Below are 18,916 nucleotides of genomic sequence, written 5' to 3'. Positions count from 1 at the left end.
TAATAGGGTCTATTAATAGGGTCAAGTCCATCACTTCAGTCTACTGGGCCATTCTCCAAACGTTGATTGGGCACCTGTTACAAACCAAGCACTGTGGCATACAGAGATAAACAAAATAAGATAGCTGTCCTCGAGGCACCCAGGCCAAAATAATGCAATTCTCTGAGCACTCTGAGTTTGAAAAAGCCTCCCACTGGCCAGGCGCAGTGGCTCACGCCTGTAATCCCAGCACTTTAGGAGGCCAAGGTGGGTGGATCACCTGAGGTCAGGAGTTCATGACCAGCCTGGGCAACATGGTGAAATCCCATCTCTACTAAAATACAAAAATTAGCTGGGTGTGGTGGCTGGCACCTTTAATCCCAGCTACTCAGGAGGCTGAGGCAGGAGAATCGCTTGAACCCGGGAGGTGGAGGTTGCAGTGAGCAGAGATCGCGCCATTGCACTCCAGCCTGGGTGACAAGAGCAAAACGCCATCTCAAAAAAAAAGGAGGAGGAGGAGGGGGAAGGGGGATGGGGGAGGAGGGGGAAGGAGGAAGGAGGAGGAGCAGCCACCTCCCACCACGCCACCAATTCTTCCAAGAGGAGTCAGGGAATACTACTTCCCAGAGACAGTTCTGAGCTGACTTTTGTCTTGACTCTTGAAAGAGTAGTTTGTCAGACCAACACCTGGCAGAGAGGATAGGGCACGCCCCCAGGGAACAGGAAGCTTGTGTGCTGACGGTCAAAACTTCTAGGGTGCTGAGGGAGATGCCAAGGATTGGCTGTAGCTAAAGCATAAGGAGCAAGGCAGGGGTAACATGATGCAAGAAGGCCAGGGAGGCAGGACCCAGAGCATGGGGAAGTCTTTTTCTTTTTATTTATTTTTTCTTTTTTCTTTTTCTTTCTTTCTTTCTTTTTTTTTTTTTTTTTTTTTGGAGGCAGAGTCTCTGTAGCCCAGGGTGGAGTGCAGTGGCGCAATCTCAGTTCACTGCAACCTCCACTTCCCAGGTTCAAGCAAGTCTCCTGCCTCAGCCTCCTGAGTAGCTGGGATTACAGGCACGTGCCACCACGCCCATCTAATTTTTGTATTTTTAATAGAGATGGGGTTTCGCCATGTTGGCCAGGCTTGTCTCGAACTCCTGACCTGAAGTGATCTGCCTGCTTCGGCCTCCCTAAGTGCTGGGGTTACAGGCATGAGCCACCATGCCTGGCTGGGGAAGTCTTTTTCTATTGTTCTTATTGTTTTCTTTGTTGTGTGACAGTTTGGACTTTATCCTGCAGATTTTCCAGCTGAGCTTCCCAGAGCACTAAAGTTCCACAGAGCTGCCTCTGTGGAACTACCCCAGTAGCTGCTGGTGGTGAGAGTGGAGGCAGGAGGGAGGAGGACAGTGGGCAGATGGGGCTGTAGGATCAACACTCCACTCCAAAAAAACCACAATTACTTTTGCACCAGCCTAACAGAATAGCTCCACTTTTACCTATGTCAAAAGGGTTTTTTTTTAAAAAAAAAACAAAAAAAAAAAAACTTTTTTTGAGACAAGATCTCGCTCTGTCACCCAAGCTGGAGTGCAGTGGCACCATCACGGCTCACTGCAGCCTTGACCTCCTGAACCCAAGCAATCCTCCCACCTCAGCCTCATGAGTAGCTGGGACTATAGGCATGTACCACCATGCCCGGCTACTTTTTAAAACAAATTTTTTACAGGTGGAATCTCCCTATGTTTCCCACGCTGGTCTCAAAGCAACCCTCCTGCCTCAGCCTCCAAAAGTGCTGGGATTACAGGCATGAGCCACTGAACCCATCCTTTTTATTTATTTATTTATTTATTTATTTATTTATTTATTTTTATTTATTTATTTTTTTTTGAGACGGAGTCTCGCTCTGTCGCCCAGGCTGGAGTGCAGTGGTGCGATCTCGGCTTACTGCAAACACCACCTCCTGGGTTCACGCCATTCTCTTGCCTCAGCCTCCCAAGTAGCTGGGAACACAGGTGCCTGCCACGACACCCGGCCAATTTTTTTGTGTCTTTAGTAGAGACGGGGTTTCACTGTGTTAGCCAGGATGGCCTTGATCTCCTGACCTCGTGATCCGCCCGCCTCAGCCTCCCAAAGTGCTGGGATTACAGGCATGAGCCACCACGCCTGGCCTGAACCCAGCCTTTTTAAACTTTTTAAAACGTCCTATTGTTTCAAAAAATCACCACCCACACACGTTTTAAAATTTTATATTGTGGACAATGGGCATATGTTAAAGAATTTGGAGTAGGGGAGTTGATATATTTGACTTAAATATGTATCTGACTGTTATATGGAGAATGAATTATAAGAGGGCATGATTGAAGGCAGAAACCAATGAGAAGTCCAGGAAAGAAAATGAGGTGGCTTAGACTGGGGTGAAAGCTATGGAAGTGGTGAGAAGTGATGGGAATAAGCCTATGTTGAAGTAGAATTGGCAGGATGCAGTGATGGATTGGGGTGCAGGAGGTAAGGAGAAGATGTCAAGGATGACTTCTAGGTTTACTGCTTAAGGCCACTTGTTGAGTGTCATTTCCTAAGGTGGGGAAGTCTGATTTGGGCAAAACTTGAGTTCAGTTTTGGCTAGATTTTTTTGGGATATCAGTGAGACATCCAAGTGGAAATGTCATGTAAGTGGTTGGCTGTATGAGTCTGGAGTTGAGAGAAGAGGTGTGGAGTGGTGCTGGGAATCGGGATTCATCAGCAATGAAACTGAATGAGGTTGCCTGAGGACTGAGTGCAGGTAGAGAAGAAGAGGGAATCTGGGGACTAAGTCCTGGGACATTGCAATGTTTAGAGAGCTGAATGATTAGAAGGGCTTGGCAAAGGAGAGTGAGGAACAGCAGCCAGTGAGGTAGGAAATCCAGGAAAGTGTGAAGGAGTTCCAAAAGCCCAGTGAGAAAAGAGTTTCAAGAAGGACTGAGTGATCAGTGGAACAAATAGTGCTAAGAAGCATAGTGATAGACAATTGACCATTGGGATTGGTAAACTGGAGGAAATCAGGGACCTTGACAAGAACAGCTTTTGTGAAGTGATGGGGATGGAAGCTAGATTGGAATGGGTTGAAAATGAACAGATTAAAAAAGCAGAGTGGCCAGGTGTGGTGGCTCATGTCTATAATCCTGGTGCTTTGGGAGGCCAAGGTGAGAGGATCACTTGAGGCCAGGAGTTCAAAACCAACCTGGGCAATATAGCGAGACCCCCAGTCTCTACAAAAAAAAAATAAAATAAAAATTAGCCAGGTGTGGTGGCTCATGCCTGGGTCCAGCTACACAAGAGGCGGAGGCAAAAAAAAAAAAAAAAAAGTAAATGGGAAGTAAAACATTGAAGCCATGCGTGTAGACAATTATTTTAAGAGTTGTGTCTTGTTTTAGGAGGGTGGAAATAAGTTCAGTTTGAGGCAGGTTGAATCTGAGATACCTATAAGACGTCCAGACAGAGTGTCCAGTTAGGCAGATAGATATACAGCCCTGAAGCACAGGAGAAAAATAGGGCCTTTGTAGATACAGATTGGCAAGTCAGTCATTCAATAGGTAACCATTGAAGCTCTGGGATCTGATGAGTTGGAAGGAAGACAGTTATGGTGGTGAATAAAGATACACAGCCAAGTGCAGTGGCTCATTCCTGTAATCCCAGCACTTTTGAGGCCAAGGCTGGAGGACTGCTTGAGGCAAAGACTTCCAGACCAGCCTGGGAAACAGGGAAACTCCACCTCTATAAAAAATAAAAAATCTAGCCTGGTGTGGTGGTGCATGCCTGTAGTCCCAGCTACTTGGGAGGCTGAGGTGAGAGGATTGCTTGGGCCTGGGAGGTCAATGAACAGTGAGCCGTGATCATACTACTGCACTTCAGCTTGGGTGACAGAGCGAGACCTCATGTCAAAAAAAAAAAAAAAAATACAGAGAATTGGGTGGAGCAAGTTAAAAGTTGAGGAAATTCCTGGCTGATGACCTGATAGGAGCTAGTTAGCTTTATTCTATCCTAAAGACTTAAAGCCGGTCCATGAAAGGCAGGTGGGAAGACTTTTTGAGACCCAAGGCTGTGAGGGAATTAAGAGCTTTATGGTGAAGATGAGTCTGAATGTGGCCTAATTATTGACACTTTATGATCTGGAATCCAATTGTGTGAATGAGGTCATCACTGTATCAAGATACAAAATTACTCAAGTTTTAAAAGAAAATGTAGGGCCAGGTGTAGTGGTTGCACACCTGTAATCCCAGCACTTTGGGAGGCCAAGGTGGGCAGATTGCTTGAGCTCAGGAGCTGGACACCAGCTTAGGCAACATGGCGAAACCCTGTCTCTACAAAAAATACAAAAATTAGCTGGGCATGGTGGCATGCACCTGTAGTCTCAGCTACTTGGGAGGCTGAGGGGGGCGGATCACTTGGGCCCAGGAAATCGAAGCTGCCAACATCACCATTGTACTCCAGCTTGGGTGACAGACCCTGTATTTAAAAAAAAAATGTGCATTATAACACCATTTGTATAAAATTTTTAAAACCTCAGAAATTGGGCCAGGAGTGGTGGCTCACGCCTGTAACCCCAGCACTTTGGGAGGCCAAAGCGAGTGGATCATTTGAAGCCAGGGGTTTGAGACTAGCCTGGTCAACATAGCCAAACTATCTTTAGTAAAAATACAACAATTAGCTGGGTGTGGTGGTGCACTCCTGTAGTCCCAGCTACCCTGGAGGCTGAGGCACAAGAATCGCTTGAACCCAGGAGGTGGAGGTTGCAGTGAGCTGAGATCACATCACTGCACTCCAGCCTGAGTGACAGAGTGAGACCTTGTCTCAAAAAACAAAAACAAAACAGAAATAATGGATGCCAAAAAAACTCAGAAATCTATATTATATTTATGGATATATACTATGTAGTAAAGATATGAAACCATACCATAGGAAGGACCCTCACCAACTACCAACTTGAGGATAATGGTTGCCAATGGGGAGGGTAAAAGGGGAATGGATGGGGAGAATGCTAATCGTGTTTGCAATGTTTTCTTTCTTCTTTTTTTAAAAAAGGATCTAGGTCAAGACCAGCCTGGCCAACATGATGAAAGCTCGTCTCTACTAAAAATACACACACTCACACACAAAAAACAAAAACAAAAAACTAGCCACGTGTGGTGGTGGGCGCCTGTAATCCCAGCTACCCGGGAGGCTGAGGCAGAGAATTGCTTGAACCTGGGAGGCGGAGATTGCAGTGAGCTGAGATCGCGCCATTGCACTCCAGCCTGGGCGACACAGCGAGACTCTGTCTCCAAAAAAAAGAAAAAAAAGATCTAGGGTAAATATGACAAAAAGTGAACATCTGTTAAATCTGGGTTGTGACTTCATAAAGTGCTTATTATGATGGTGCCAACCTCACTGGGATGTTGTGAAGAATGAGATAATCAATCTAAAGTGCTTTGAACAGGCCGGGCATGGTGGCTCACGCCTGTAATCCCAGCACTGTAATGGTCTCAAAATAAGTAAATAAGTGCTTTGAACAGGACTGGTACATATAGACCCAGTAAGTATGAATCATTAGAATCAGCTGTTATTGTTTCTATACTTTGTTTCAAGGGTTTCTGAATCAAACATATTTAAAACCAAAAATAGCAACTCCATGTAAAAAGGCCACTATTAACTGCTGAGCACGTTCAGCTCAGATAGGACTATCAGGAAAACAGTAAAATGACATTTATTACGAGTCACTTGATCTAACTGCAGTGAGAAATGGACAATGCTGCAGAGGCATCAAAAGGAAATGCAGGCGGGGCACCATGGCTCACACCTGTAGTCCCAGATATTCTGGAGGCTGAGGTGGGAGAATTGCTAGAGCCCAGGAGGTTAAGGCTATAGTGTGCTATGACCACAACTATGAACAGCCACTGCACTGCAGCTTGGACAACATAGAGACAACCCTCTTAGTTTTAGTTTTTTTTGTTTTGTTTTGTTTTGTTTTGTTTTTTTAAAAAAAAAAAGGCCAGGCATGATGGCTCACGCCTGTAATTTCAATACTTTGGGAGGCTGGGGCCAGTGGATCACTTGAGGCCAGGAGTACGAGACCAGCCTGGGCAACATGGTGAAACCCGGTCTCTACTAAAAATACAAAAATTAGCCCGGCATGGTGGCGCATGCCTGTAATCCCAGCTACTTGGGAGACTGAGGGAGGAGAACTGGTTGAATCTGGGAGGTGGAGGTTGCAATGAGCTGAGATTGTGCCATCGCACTCCAGCCTGGGCGACAGAGCTATACTCCATCTCAAAAAAGAAAAAAAAAGCATGGTCCAGAGAACAGACAGGACTTGCTTGATGTTGCCTAGCCACTCAGTGGCAGGTGGGGGAACAGACAGAACTTGCGTGCCCTAATTTTCCTGTAGGGCCTTCATGCTTTTTTCACGACCACTCTGCCTTCCTGGCCCTTCAGACTCTAAGCTCTTCACCTTGGAAGCAAGGTTAGCTGCCCTGGGATGCAGCTCCCTTCAAAAGAATTCATCTCCTCTATGCAATACATCATCTCATCAGCCTCCACAGGAGCTTTTTTTTTTTTGAGACGGAGTCTCACTCTCACCCAGGCTGGAGTGCAGTGGCGTGATCTCAGCTCACTGCAAACTCCGCCTCCCAGGTTCAAGCAATTCTCCTGCCTCAGCCTCCTGAGTAGTTGGGATTACAGGTGTGCACCACCATGCCTGGCTAATTTTTGTATTTTCAGTAGAGATGGGGTTTCACCATGTTGGCCAGGCTGGTCTCCAACTCTTGGCCTCAAGTTGATCCACCCGCCTTGGCCTCCCAAAGTGTAGGGATTACAGGCGTGAGCCATCACGCCCGGCCCCTGGAGTTTTGCCCAGGTTGGTCCAGAGAGGTAGCCTTCTTTTATGATGGCTCTGCTCTAGCAGCATGCATTACTGAACCTTGGAAAGACAGAGAACAGTCCTAATATGTAGCCAAGGGCCTGAGTTTTCAGTCCTAGAATGATCAAAGCAAGCATCTGATGGCTACACACGATGCATATGGAGGTGAGGATGTGGGCCGGGGGGTGGGGGGTGGGGGCAGTGCAAGCAGTAGCGGCCCTGCAAGGCCCAAGAGCGATGAGGGGCCAGATAGGACAAAAGGTTGAAGGGGAGAGTAGTTGCCAGACAGGCCAGCGGGGAGCACCAGGAAGCTGCTGAGAGGATACGATGGGGGTTAAGAGAGGGTGGGTGGAGACTGAAGGTAGTGAGCTGCTGAGCCAGGCAGTTATTTAATTACTCCAACTTTGCCTTTTTTCAGAAGTGATTTCAGGTAGCTTGCCAGGGCACACAAAGTATGTCAAGGCAGTATAAATTAAAGATAGAAAAGCAGGGGAGGGTGGACACAAAATACGGCCAAGCATCAGGCTACAGATACATACCATAAAAACCTCTGCTCCCACAAAGGGTGGGCCAAAAAGTTGGCTCTAACTAAAGCTTTCTAGCAGCCAACAGGGAAGGGGAAACCTTGTTGTTATACAATTCACAATGTCCAGGAGATAAAAACAAACGAATCGCTCAGAAGGGCAAGTGTTTTCAGTACTAAGATCAGACAGGAATTCCTCCCGGGGGTCCTCAGAGACGATACTGTGGGATACAATGAACAACATCCTTGACAACATCCTTTCAATAGCGGTAGCAACAAGTTTCAAAGGGCTGTTTTTCATAAGGACCCTCAGGATCAACTGCCTGTATCCCACCGCAGCCAGGCAATTAGGAGCTAAAAATAGCATGTGAAGATACAGAACAGTGTGTCTAGTATGTTCACATTGGTGGGAAATGAGGGTTATATATAGGTATGCATATGCATGGAACTGCTCTGGAAGAATACATTGGTAACAGTGGTTGCCTCTAGGGAGAGGAAGTGGAGGACTGTGCCCTGGGATAGGAGAGAGACTTCCTTTTCATCGTATACAATTTTGTACTGCCTGGATTTTTGTTAACCATGGCTTATTTTTTCAATAAAAGCATTGGTTACTAAAATAATAATGGCATTCAGGGATCAGAAGGTCAGCTGGATTTTCTCTCTGAGCCACAGCCAGGCTGAGGATGTCTAAAGTTATCCTTGATGTTTCAGGAAAGAAGGAAAGTAACATTTATTGAGCAACTCCTGGATGCTAAGGGGCTTTCATTGACATGATCTTATTTAATCCACACAATAAGGTGCCTCGTAGACAATCAGCTCAGTTTGCCTGGAGCACACACATGAATTACACTGTTTAGTTTTCTTCCTGCAATTGGCATTTAAAAGAAATGAGCAATTAGGAAGAAAACAAGCAGCTACGGGGAATTAAAGAAAGCAGTTGTCAATGGGAGGGACTACCCATGAACTACCCACTCAGCTCCGCCTCTTCAAATTACTTTTCCCCCATCTCCTTGTCTGGGCTACTGGTGTTCAGACTGACAAATCTTTTGGTGGCCAGATCTCAGTCAGAAAATCAAGATTCACCCACAGTCAGGGCAGCCCGATCAAAACCAGGATGCACAGGTGAATTTGAATCTCAGAAAAAGAACGTTTTGGTATATGTCCCCAGTGTTGCATAGCTTTGTTACCATCTGGTGGCAGTGAAAATCCCAGCTCTGTACTGGGCCTTTTCTGAAACCTGGTGGGGGATTGGAAATACCTTCTTGTAACCTGGCTTCCCACTTGGCCCTTGCTGACATGGGTGGGGTGGGGCCAGTTGGCTTTGTGGTGTTTGGTTATTGTCTAAAAGTTTTATGTCTTGATAGGCTGCCTCTTGCCTGGTCCTTTCCCTAGAGAGAGCCAGATTTTGTTAGGGCTTTTTTTGTGTGTACCCACTGGAGTTTCTGGGTAGCCAGTCTCTCTAGAACCCAGTCTGGGATATGTGAGGCAAAAAGAAAACCCGGGGAACTCACTGCCTCAGGTCCTGAGGTCTCTACTGGATCTGCCTTCTCTCCATCTTTCGGAGTCTTATGGTTCAATATATAATGTCCAGACCTGTTATCTGACATCCTATATTTTTATTTTCTTTAAAAAAAAATTTTTTTTTGAGACTGAGTCTCACTCTGTCGCCCAGGCTGGTGTGCAGTGGCGTGATCTCAGCTCACTGCAACCTCTGCCTCCCAGGTTCAAGTGATTCTCCTGCCTCAGCCTCCTGAGTAGCTGGGATTATAGGTGTCTGCCACTATGCCCAGCTAATTTTTTTTTTTTTTTTTTGAGACAGAGTTTCGCTCGTTGCCCAGGCTGGAGTGCAATGGCGTGATCTCGGCTCACCGCAACCTCTGCCTCCCAGGTTCAAGCGATTCTGCTGCCTCAGCCTCCCAAGTAGCTGGGATTACAGGGATGCACCACCATGCCCGGCTAATTTCTTTTTTGTATTTTTAGTAGAGACAGGGTTTCTCCACGTTGGTCAGGCTGGTCTCAAACTCCCGATGTTAGGTGATCTGCCCGCCTTGGCCTCCCAAAGTGCTGGGATTACAGGCGTGAGCCACCGCGCCAGGCCCATGCCCAGCTAATTTTTATATTCTTAGTAGAGACGGGGCTTCACTATGTTGGTTGGCCAGGCTGGTCTCGAACTCCTGACCTCAAGTGATCTGCCTGCCTCAGCCTCCCAAAGTGCTGGGATTACAGGCGTCAGCCACTGCACTCGGCCTTTTTTTTAATTTTTGTTTTTTTGAGATGGAGTCATGCTCTGTCACCCAGGCTGGAGTGCAGTCGTGCGATCTCAGCTCACTGCAACTTCTGCTGCCCAAGTTCAAGTGATTCTCCCGCCTCAGCCTCCTGAGTAGCTGGGATTACAGGCATGTGCCACCATGCCTGGCTAATTTTTGTATTTTTAATAGAGATGGGGTTTCGTCATGTTGGCCAGGCTGGTCTCAAACTCCTGACCTCAATTGATCCGTCCACCTCAGCCTCCCAAAGTGTTGGGATTACAGGCGTGAGCCACCGCGTCTGGCCTGTATTTTTATTTTCTAAATCTGGCAACTCTACCCAGGATCCCTATTACCAGCTGAGGGAGCAAAGAGGATTTGGGAATTTTGGATGAATTTTCGACCACAAAGGGTGGAACAGCAAGAAGCTTCTGCTCAACCCCTATTAACTCAGGAAATCCAGGGTTTTTTTTAGGGAATTAAGCTGACTGGCCAATTTTCTTGCCTATTTATGTTAATCAAAGTTTTGCTGTGCTTCTAGAACCTTGGCAAACTTTCCTTCCCATATATTTGCCAGTGACATTGAGTTTGTGCTAATGAGGCCCTCTGCTGTCTGCAGAGAGAAGGGCAATTTCATAAATCTAGAGCCTGTAGCAAATTTCTCTGCAGAGGAACAAGGTGGATGAGGAGTTCATAAATTACATTCAATTATGAGAGTAGCTGATCCCAAAACTTTGTGGAACTGTAATGCCCTAGATCTGTTTAATTTCAAGATACTGTATCCTCACAGAAATGTGACATAGTTTGAAAATGAAGGTTATGTCAAACTGTATTTGGACATTTGGTGACAAGCTCTCCCAGGAACCCCCAAATTGGGGTACTGGGAGCCATCTCGGGACTTCACTGAGGCAGCCTGGGCATAGCAGTCAGTGGCATTTGCCAAAGAGAAGAAAGGGCTCACAGAGGCCGAGCTAGGATGTGCACCTGTGCTAGCCCAGAACCCTCCAGGGCCCTTACTCCACCATACTGAGAGGGAAGTAGAATAGTGTTCAAACTATGGGGCCAAGTGAACCTCAACCCGTAGAGAGGGGCTGGCTTTCCATCATCATTGCTTTCTGCTCCATCCAGGCCTTTGCTGATGGAGTCCTGAGTAGGGGCACAAAGGGAGGCAGAGAGAGGTGGTGGGAGCTGTCACACCGCATACTCCCAGGAAGTACTGAGAAGGACACCACCCACGGTACAGCCACTCTCCTCCTTGGAGCTTTTCCTTCCCTCCCTTCAACCCAGGAGAGCAAACTTACAAAAAGTACTTACTCCCTAGTCCTCCCCTGAAGGGAGGAAGGAAGGGAACTAACACTTACTGAGTGCCAGGAACCTTATCAGGTAATTTACATAATTTATATCATTTAGTGTTCACAGTAGCCTTAATAACAATAATAAGGATAGTAACACTTACCCTTGTTTGAGGGCTGGCTTATATGCCAAGCACCGCTGTTCACTTCATCCTTCACCACGTAATTCCTCCCTCTCTTCATCTCTCTCTCTGCTTTTCTTTGTTCCTACTTCCTTCTTTTCTTTCTCCTTCCTTCCTCCTTTTTTCCCTCCCTCCCTCCTTCCTTCTTTCTCCTTCCTTCCGTTCTTTCCTTCTCTCCTTCCTTCTTTCCTTCCTTCTCTCTCTCTTTCCTTCTTTCTCTTCCTTCTCTTTCCTTCTTTCTCTTTCCTTTCCCTCCCTCCCTCTCTCCCTTCCTTCCTTCCCTTCCTTCCTTCCTTCCTCAGGGTCTCACTCCATTGCCCAGGCTGAAGTGCAGTGGCATGATCATGGCTCACTGCGGCCTTGAGCTCCTAGGCTCAAGCAATCCTCCCACCTTAGCCTCCTGAGTAGCTGGGACTAACTAACATGTGCACCACCCTGCCTGGATAATTAAAAATATATATTTTGTAGAGACAGGCTCTTACTATGTTGCCCAAGCTGGTCTCAAACTCCTGGCCTCAAGCAATTCTCCTGCCTCGGTCTCCCAAAGAGCTAGGATTACAAGCCTGAGCCACCATGCCCAGCCTGAGTTGTTTCTCCTAAACCTCACAACATCATGCTGAGGTCAGTGCTGTTATTACCTTGTTATAGATCATACAGCCAAGAAGTTATAGAGCTGGGATTTGAAATCAGGTTCAACTCCAAATCCCATACTCTTAACCACTACATTGCACTTCTGGGAATTAATGTAATTCAAATTTGAATCAAGGTCTGTGAAGAACTTTCTAACCTAAGGTGCCTAGGTGAGGAAGTCAGACAGATGTGCAAGAACCCATATGCACACACACAGTCTGGAAAGAACTTTGAGCCAGAGTGGGTCTCAAGCTGTCAGTGCCCACTGCTAAGCAGGCCAGGTAAACGCCTCCAGGCAATGATTACTCTTGTGTGTAGTAAAGTAGTGGCTGGAAGGGGACAAGAGGGGACTTCTGGTTTTTTATCTGGATGACAAGTATGTTCAGTGTCTGAAAATTCATTGAGCTATAATTTTTTTTTCTTTTGAGATAGGGTCTTGCTCTGTCACCAAGGCTGTAGTGCAGTATCATGATCTCAGCTCACTGCAGCCTCAAGCTCCTGGGCTCAAGCAATCCTCCCAGCTCAGCCTCCTAAGTAGCTGGGACCATAGGCACATGTCACCACACCTGGCTAATTTTTTAAAATTTTTTGTAGAGATGGGGTTTCACTATGTTGTCCAAGCTGGTCTTGAACTCCTGGGCTCAAGCGATCCTCCCGCCTCAGCCTCCCAAAATGCTGGGATTATAGGCATGAGCCACCGCACCCAGCTTAGCTATAAATGTAAGCATTGTGCACTTTCTGCTTTTTTAAAGGCATGTAGCATTCTAGGAAGATAAAGTAGTTCCTTGTGGTGAGTTCCTTGGGTTTTCACTTTTTTTTCTTTTTTGGGTGTGCTTTTTGCCTCCTATATCCCTGACTTGGAGCTGAAGAAGCTGACAACATGGAAATGCCAATGGGTTTAGACCAAAACAAAGTCTTCTCTCTCAGCGAAGGACCAGAAAAAGGGCAGCCTAGAAAGAACGTTTTAAATGCTGATCACTCCATTGTAGCTACACGCCACAAGGAAAATTGTGCCCCGCCCCACCCCACCCCGCACCAGCAAAGCCTGAGTGGAGAGCAGGGACTTTATGTAATGAGACACCCACCTGCAGCCCCTGCTGGGGTAGGTGTCAGAGAAGTCCAAGTAGGAAGCTGGGACTTTCGTCCCCGCTGAATGGTAACAATATCCTGCCTCCACTGGTGTCAGTGGAGACCACGTGGAGAGGCTGGACTTCCACCCCTACTAGGCTGTAATAAGGCAAGCCTCCCCTTCCTTGCTGGGGTGGTGTCAGAAGATCTAGAGGAATGTTGATTTGACCACCACCTAGCAGTAAGAAGGTCACCAGATTATGGGTGAGGCTTCTTACACATATCTCCCAAATTTTCTGTGATGCTGTTGTAAAATATCTATAATTGTTAAAAGACCCATTTTTTTTTTCCTTTAGACTCTAAAGTTTAGAGTCTTTTTTTAAAGAAGGAGACAGGGTCTCATTGTGTTGCCCAGGCTAGATTTGAACTCCTGGGCTCAAGCAATCCTTCCATCTTAGCCTCCCAAGTAGCTGGGATTACAGGCACTAGAGCCTTCTTTGTTGGCTTCTATTTTTCTCCTTTAGATATCTCATAACCCAAATTTATATCTTCTGCATTTAATACACTTAATTTCTTCACTGTTCCCTAGCTTTCCTTCCATTCCATAACCTCTCCCACTGTGTCCTTGTCCTCTTAAGACAAACACCCAGGATATTTAAGGCTGGCCTAGTTTACAGCCCCGTTGCTTCAGCTTCTTGACTATCTGAAGATGGCATTTGGGCAAAAATGTATTGATGATCAAAACCTCTACTAGCTACAATGGCTGCCTGTTCAGTCCTCCTGGTGAGGTCCCTCAGGCACCTTAAACTTAGCAGTTCCTAAACTTCAGCCTCATTTCCTGTGCTGCTCAGTACCAGCATCCATCAGTCACTCAGGCCAGAAAAATGTAAGTTGTCCTTGACTCCTCCCTCTCCTCCAATCCCTACATTGAAACATCACCAACTTCTGTTGAATTTTCCTCCAAAATATATTGTAAATTGTTCTTCTGTCCCACCAGCACTTTTCTCACCTCAGCCACCTTCCTCTCCCACTTGGGCAACGCACAGCTTCCTAACCAAACTCCTTCCTCTACATTTGCCCCTTCCCAACCCATTCTTCACATTACTGCCAGGCTATTTTAAAATCAAAATCTCATCCTGTTGATGCCCTGTTTAAAATGCTCAATGGCTCCTCTTCACTTCTAGGATAAAATTCAAACTCCCTAGTGTGTCTTACAAGTAGGGTTCCTGTATAATTTACCACCAAAATCAGGACCCTTTTGCGAGTGAAGGGGGTTGCTGGTAATAAGTATGCAGGGACAATAGACATATGTACACTCTCCTTATACAGTCCCTTATGATCTAGTCTCACCAGCCCACCCCTCATCACAGCTCTTCATCCTACCCGAAAATACACACACACACACACACACACACGCCACTTCCTTTGGGGTGTCCAGGTAAACGTGCTATTCTGCCTGCCTGAAACACCCTTCTCTTCACTCGCTCTTTGGCCAACTTCCAGTCAACTACTTCAAAAGTCAAAGTATTTTTCTCCAGGAAGTCTTTCCTGACTCCCAAGGCTGGCTTAGGTGCCCCCCCCGCAACCCCCGCACTCCCATAGCATTTTGTTCTTCCCTCATCATAGTACTTATCACACCACATTGTAATTACCCATTTCCCTATCTGTTTCTTCCTCTACATCAAGTGCATCTCAGCGTCAAGGACCACGTTAGGCCGCTTCTGCATTCCTAGCGTCTAGCACAGTGCTTGGTGTGTGAAAATGCACTGAGCTATGCCCTTAGGGCGTGCACACATTCCTGTCTGCTGAATGAGTGTGGACTGGGCACGGTGTTGTCCCCTGGTTGCGGAGGACATACAGGGGAAGAGGGGGCCAGGAGGACCGACAGGTGCCACTCCTTCCACTGCTGCCACTGCTGGAGCCCCCAGTCCTGTTGCCCTGGGTGCCCCTTCCCTCCATCCTCTCTGCTAGGCGCCCCCTAGTGGCAGATGGACAGCAGTGACAGGCCCTGTGAACCAGGTGGCGGCGGCAGGAAAGGAAGCGAGTGTGTGCGCGTGGAGGGGGAGGGGAGGGGGTGTCCTCAGCCAGGAGGCAGCTGTGCAGCCAGTCCTAGGGAAAGCTGGGATGAGGCTTTAGCCAGGGAAGCCCGCCCGTCACCGTGCTCCTTCTCTGCCTCACTGCAGCCCCTCCCACACCACAAAGTCCCCGCCCATTTTTATCATTAGAGGCTCTACCCCAAGAACTTTGAGGGCGATGACTAAAATTGGGCTGTGTGGCTCCAGACTGCTTACAAGCGGGAAAATCTCTGCTCAGCATATTACCCAGGAGGAATGGATTGGTCAGACCTGGCTGGCCTGTTTTGTTTTATATTCAAACCCTGAATCAGAGCCACACCATGAGTGAGCTCATGGCAACTCTATGGGTGAAGCAACAAGAACCCAGCCGCAGCAGTTAGTGGACACGCCAGAGGGGGGAGGGGTGGGGACTTGGCTAAGAAGATAAAATCTTGAGCCAGTCAGAAAACAACAACAACAAAAAACACAATGGGGCTGAGGGAATAAGGCCTATTGTCACCCTGTACAGTTTCAGCTATTTTTGCTTCAAAATGAGCTTCCCCTTATTTTTTATAGTTGGCAGCTGAGCTATTGGAGGAATGAATATATTGGGGAAGAAAAGCTCAGGAAAGGGGAAGGATGGGGAGAGAAGTCTGACTGTCAGTGGAGAGTCTCTGGTTTTCCTTAGGGCACGGGGTGGGGGGACAATAGACCAAGGAGTGGGCATACAGTAGCCCATGAGCAGTGAGGACTAGGGAAGGAGGAGCCACACCCACATGGGCAGGTTTCTGAGTCTCAGGCTCATTCCTGCCTCAGCCTCCCAAAGTGCTGGGATTACAGGTGTGAGCCACCGCACCCACACACTATTTTATTTATTTATTTCCTGGCTCCTAGAACTGAACACTTATTTTTAAAAATAACTTTATAGGACGGGCACGGTGGCTCACGCCTGTAATCCCAGCACTTTGGGAGGCTGAGGCAGGTGGATCACTTGAGGTCAGGAGTTCAAGACGAGCCTGACCAACATGGTGAATCCCCATCTCTACTAAAAATACAAAAATTAGCCAGGTGTGGCGGCGGGCACCTGTAATCCCAGCTTCTTAGAAGGCTGAGGCACGAGAATCGCTTGAACCTGGGAGGCGGAGGTTGCAGCGAGCTGAGGTTGCACCACTGCACTCCAGCCTGGGCTAAAGTGAGACTCTGTCTTAAACCCAAACTTTAAAACTTTATAGCAACAAATAGCAGTTGAAGAGTTGTAAAGAGTCAAGTAAATGTTATAAACACAAAAAGAAATGCTCGAGCCAAGATTTTACAGAGTATCAAGCTTTATCTGCCATAATTTGGAGCACAATTTGCTTTATTCTTAAACAAGGAGTCTCAGAGTGGTTAAAAAAAAAAAAAAAAAATCTGCAAGAGAAAAACAAGTCTCCAAACACAGTGGAGGCAAAGCAGAGGGGGAATCTCTGGCTGTAGCACTCTTGCTTTTTAAACCACCACTGCCAAGACAGAAGCCACTTGTTTCAAACAGCAGCATCCATTCTATGTCATACCCCCTCACCTCCCTGCATTCTCAGGACCAGAGAAAAAGCTCAGCAACTCCGTAAGTTGGTGCCTCTATAAAAGATTTTTTTCATCTAAGTTGGGGCTGCTAGTCCTGCTCTTCTTTCCAGATTTGGATACCAAGTGTTTTCTGCTGAAAGTGTTAACTTGTATACTAATCGCATGTAGCCCTTAACAACCTGAAGGCATTAAAATCATAAAAAGCCTGAAATCCCAGAAAAGCATCATTTTCCTATTGCCATGCCCTCCTGCCATCTCATACTTACTAGTTCTCAGTTGTGGGGGAGAACAAAGAGGCCTCTTAAAGGGAATCTGGTTATTGGAGGCACCTACCTTACAAAAAACTTGAAGTGAGGCTGAGGGGAGGAAGCTTTGCATTACTGCTCTGGGGACCACCACTCATAGAGATGTTGAGTAAACACATTCTATGTGTGAAAAGCAGCCATTACATTGGGTCAGGAAACAGAGCCAGCCTCCTACCCTTGCTTTAGTCTGTACCTCCATTCTTCAGACAGGTGTTCAAGGGCAATCATGTAGCTATCACAACTAGAGTTTCTTGTCAACTGTGCTCGCTGCAACTCCACTTAGCTTTGGTGCTGCCTCCTCCTCATGCCCTGGCAGGTCTGCTCCTGCTACTATTCCCCAGTCAAGAATTGCTTTGAGGCTAGGCACCGTGGCTCATGCCTGTAATCCCAGCACTTTGGGAGGCTGAGGCGGGTGGATCACCTGAGGTCGAGAGTCCGAGACCAGCCTGGACAACATGGTAAAACACCATCTCTACTAAAAATACAAAAATTAGCCAGCTACTTGGGAGGCTGAGGCAGGAAAATCACATGAATCCGGGAGGCGGAGGTTGCAGTAAGCCGAGATCGTGCCACTGCACTCCAGCCTGAGCAACAGAGCGATGCTCCGTCTCAAAAAACAAAAACAACAAAAACAAAAAACAACTGCTTTGAAAGGGATCAAAGTTGGGGACTGGGCCTTTTTTGAATAATCTCAAAACCTCATCCTAGGAAATGAATTACCCAAAGGGGCCCACAAGAGAGATCTTAATGTCAAAATATTCTGTAACAATGAGACCTGACCCACTGATCCAATACTTTAGGAAATAGCATGATGAGCAAGTGAAGGCATTGGTGCTTCACATCAGCTTCTCCCAGAGCAAAAATCTGAGATTAAAGAGGTCTAGAGGGTTAGAGGCGCACATTTCATAGTATACTTTAGTCCCTCCTGAATCACTTTTATCAAAGAGCTAGCTGTAAAATAGATATCCCGATATCCAACAAATGCAAAAACAAAATAAACAAAAGTAGACCTGGGCTTCACAAATAAGGAAGCACTCTTCATGAAGCTCTGTAGCCATGTAGCTTCCCAAAGTAAAAGAGCACCCTTATTTGATGATGGGCCAAGAAACTCACTCACTTAAGGCCGCCATGGTGGCTCATGCCTGTAATCCGAGCACTTTGTGAGGCCAAGGTGGGCGGATCACTTGAGGCCAGGAGTTTGAGACCAGCCTGAGCAACATGGCAAAACCCTGTCTCTACTAAAAATACAAAAATTAGCTAGTTGTGATGGTGCACACCTGTAATCCCAGATAACCTGTAATCCCTCTCGAGGCTGAGGCAGGAGAATCACTTGAATCCAGGAGGTGGAGGTTGCAGTGAGCCAAGATCGAGCCACTGCACTCCAGCCTGGGTGACAGAGCAAGAGAAAGATGAAAGACAGAAAGAAAGACAGACAGACAGAGAGAGAGAGAGGGAGAAAGAGAAGGAAGGAAGGAAAGAAAAGAAAGGATGAAAGAGAGAGAGCTAAAGGGAAAGAAAGAAAAAAGAGAAAAAAAAGGAAAGAAAGAAGGAAACTTAAAATTTTGGAATGCATAATAATTCATCCTTAAATTTTGCACATTTACCTTCTCAAAATAGTTCTTATTTAGCAGGGATGAAAGTAAATGCCCAGCCGGGCACCAGTGGCTCACACCTGTAATCCCAGCACTTTGGGAGGCTGAGGCGGGCAGATCACCTGAGGTCAGGAGTTCAAGACCAGCCTGACCAACATGGTGAAACCCTGTCTCTACTAAAAATATAAAATTAGCTGGGCATGGTGGCACATGCCTATAAATTCTAGCTACTCAGGAGGCTGAGCAGGAGAATTGCTTGAACCCGGGAGGCGGAGGTTGCAGTGAGCCAAGATTGCACCATTGCACTCCAGCCTGGGCAACAAGAGCGAAACTCCATCTCAAAAAAAAACCAAAAAATCAAAAAAAACAAAGAAAGAAAGTAAATGCCAAACGTATGTCAATTACTGATGAATGGAAGGAAATTATCACATTTGGCAAAATTAGTTCAAAATGAATAAATCACAGAAATTCTCCTCCCATAAGAAAATACCTAATTTGGATCTTCAGGAATAAGAACCAGAGATCCACCAGACATTATACATGCTATAATTTAGGTATACTGCACAGAATTACACTCTTATCACATTCTCAGTAAACTCCAGACATCTTAGTCTTACAGTTGAATAAAACTGCTG

The sequence above is a fragment of the Pan troglodytes genome, chromosome X, assembly GCF_028858775.2.
Source record: "Pan troglodytes isolate AG18354 chromosome X, NHGRI_mPanTro3-v2.0_pri, whole genome shotgun sequence".
NCBI classification, from domain to species: Eukaryota; Metazoa; Chordata; class Mammalia; order Primates; family Hominidae; genus Pan; species Pan troglodytes.
Note: the sequence above shows the minus strand (reverse complement) of the source record.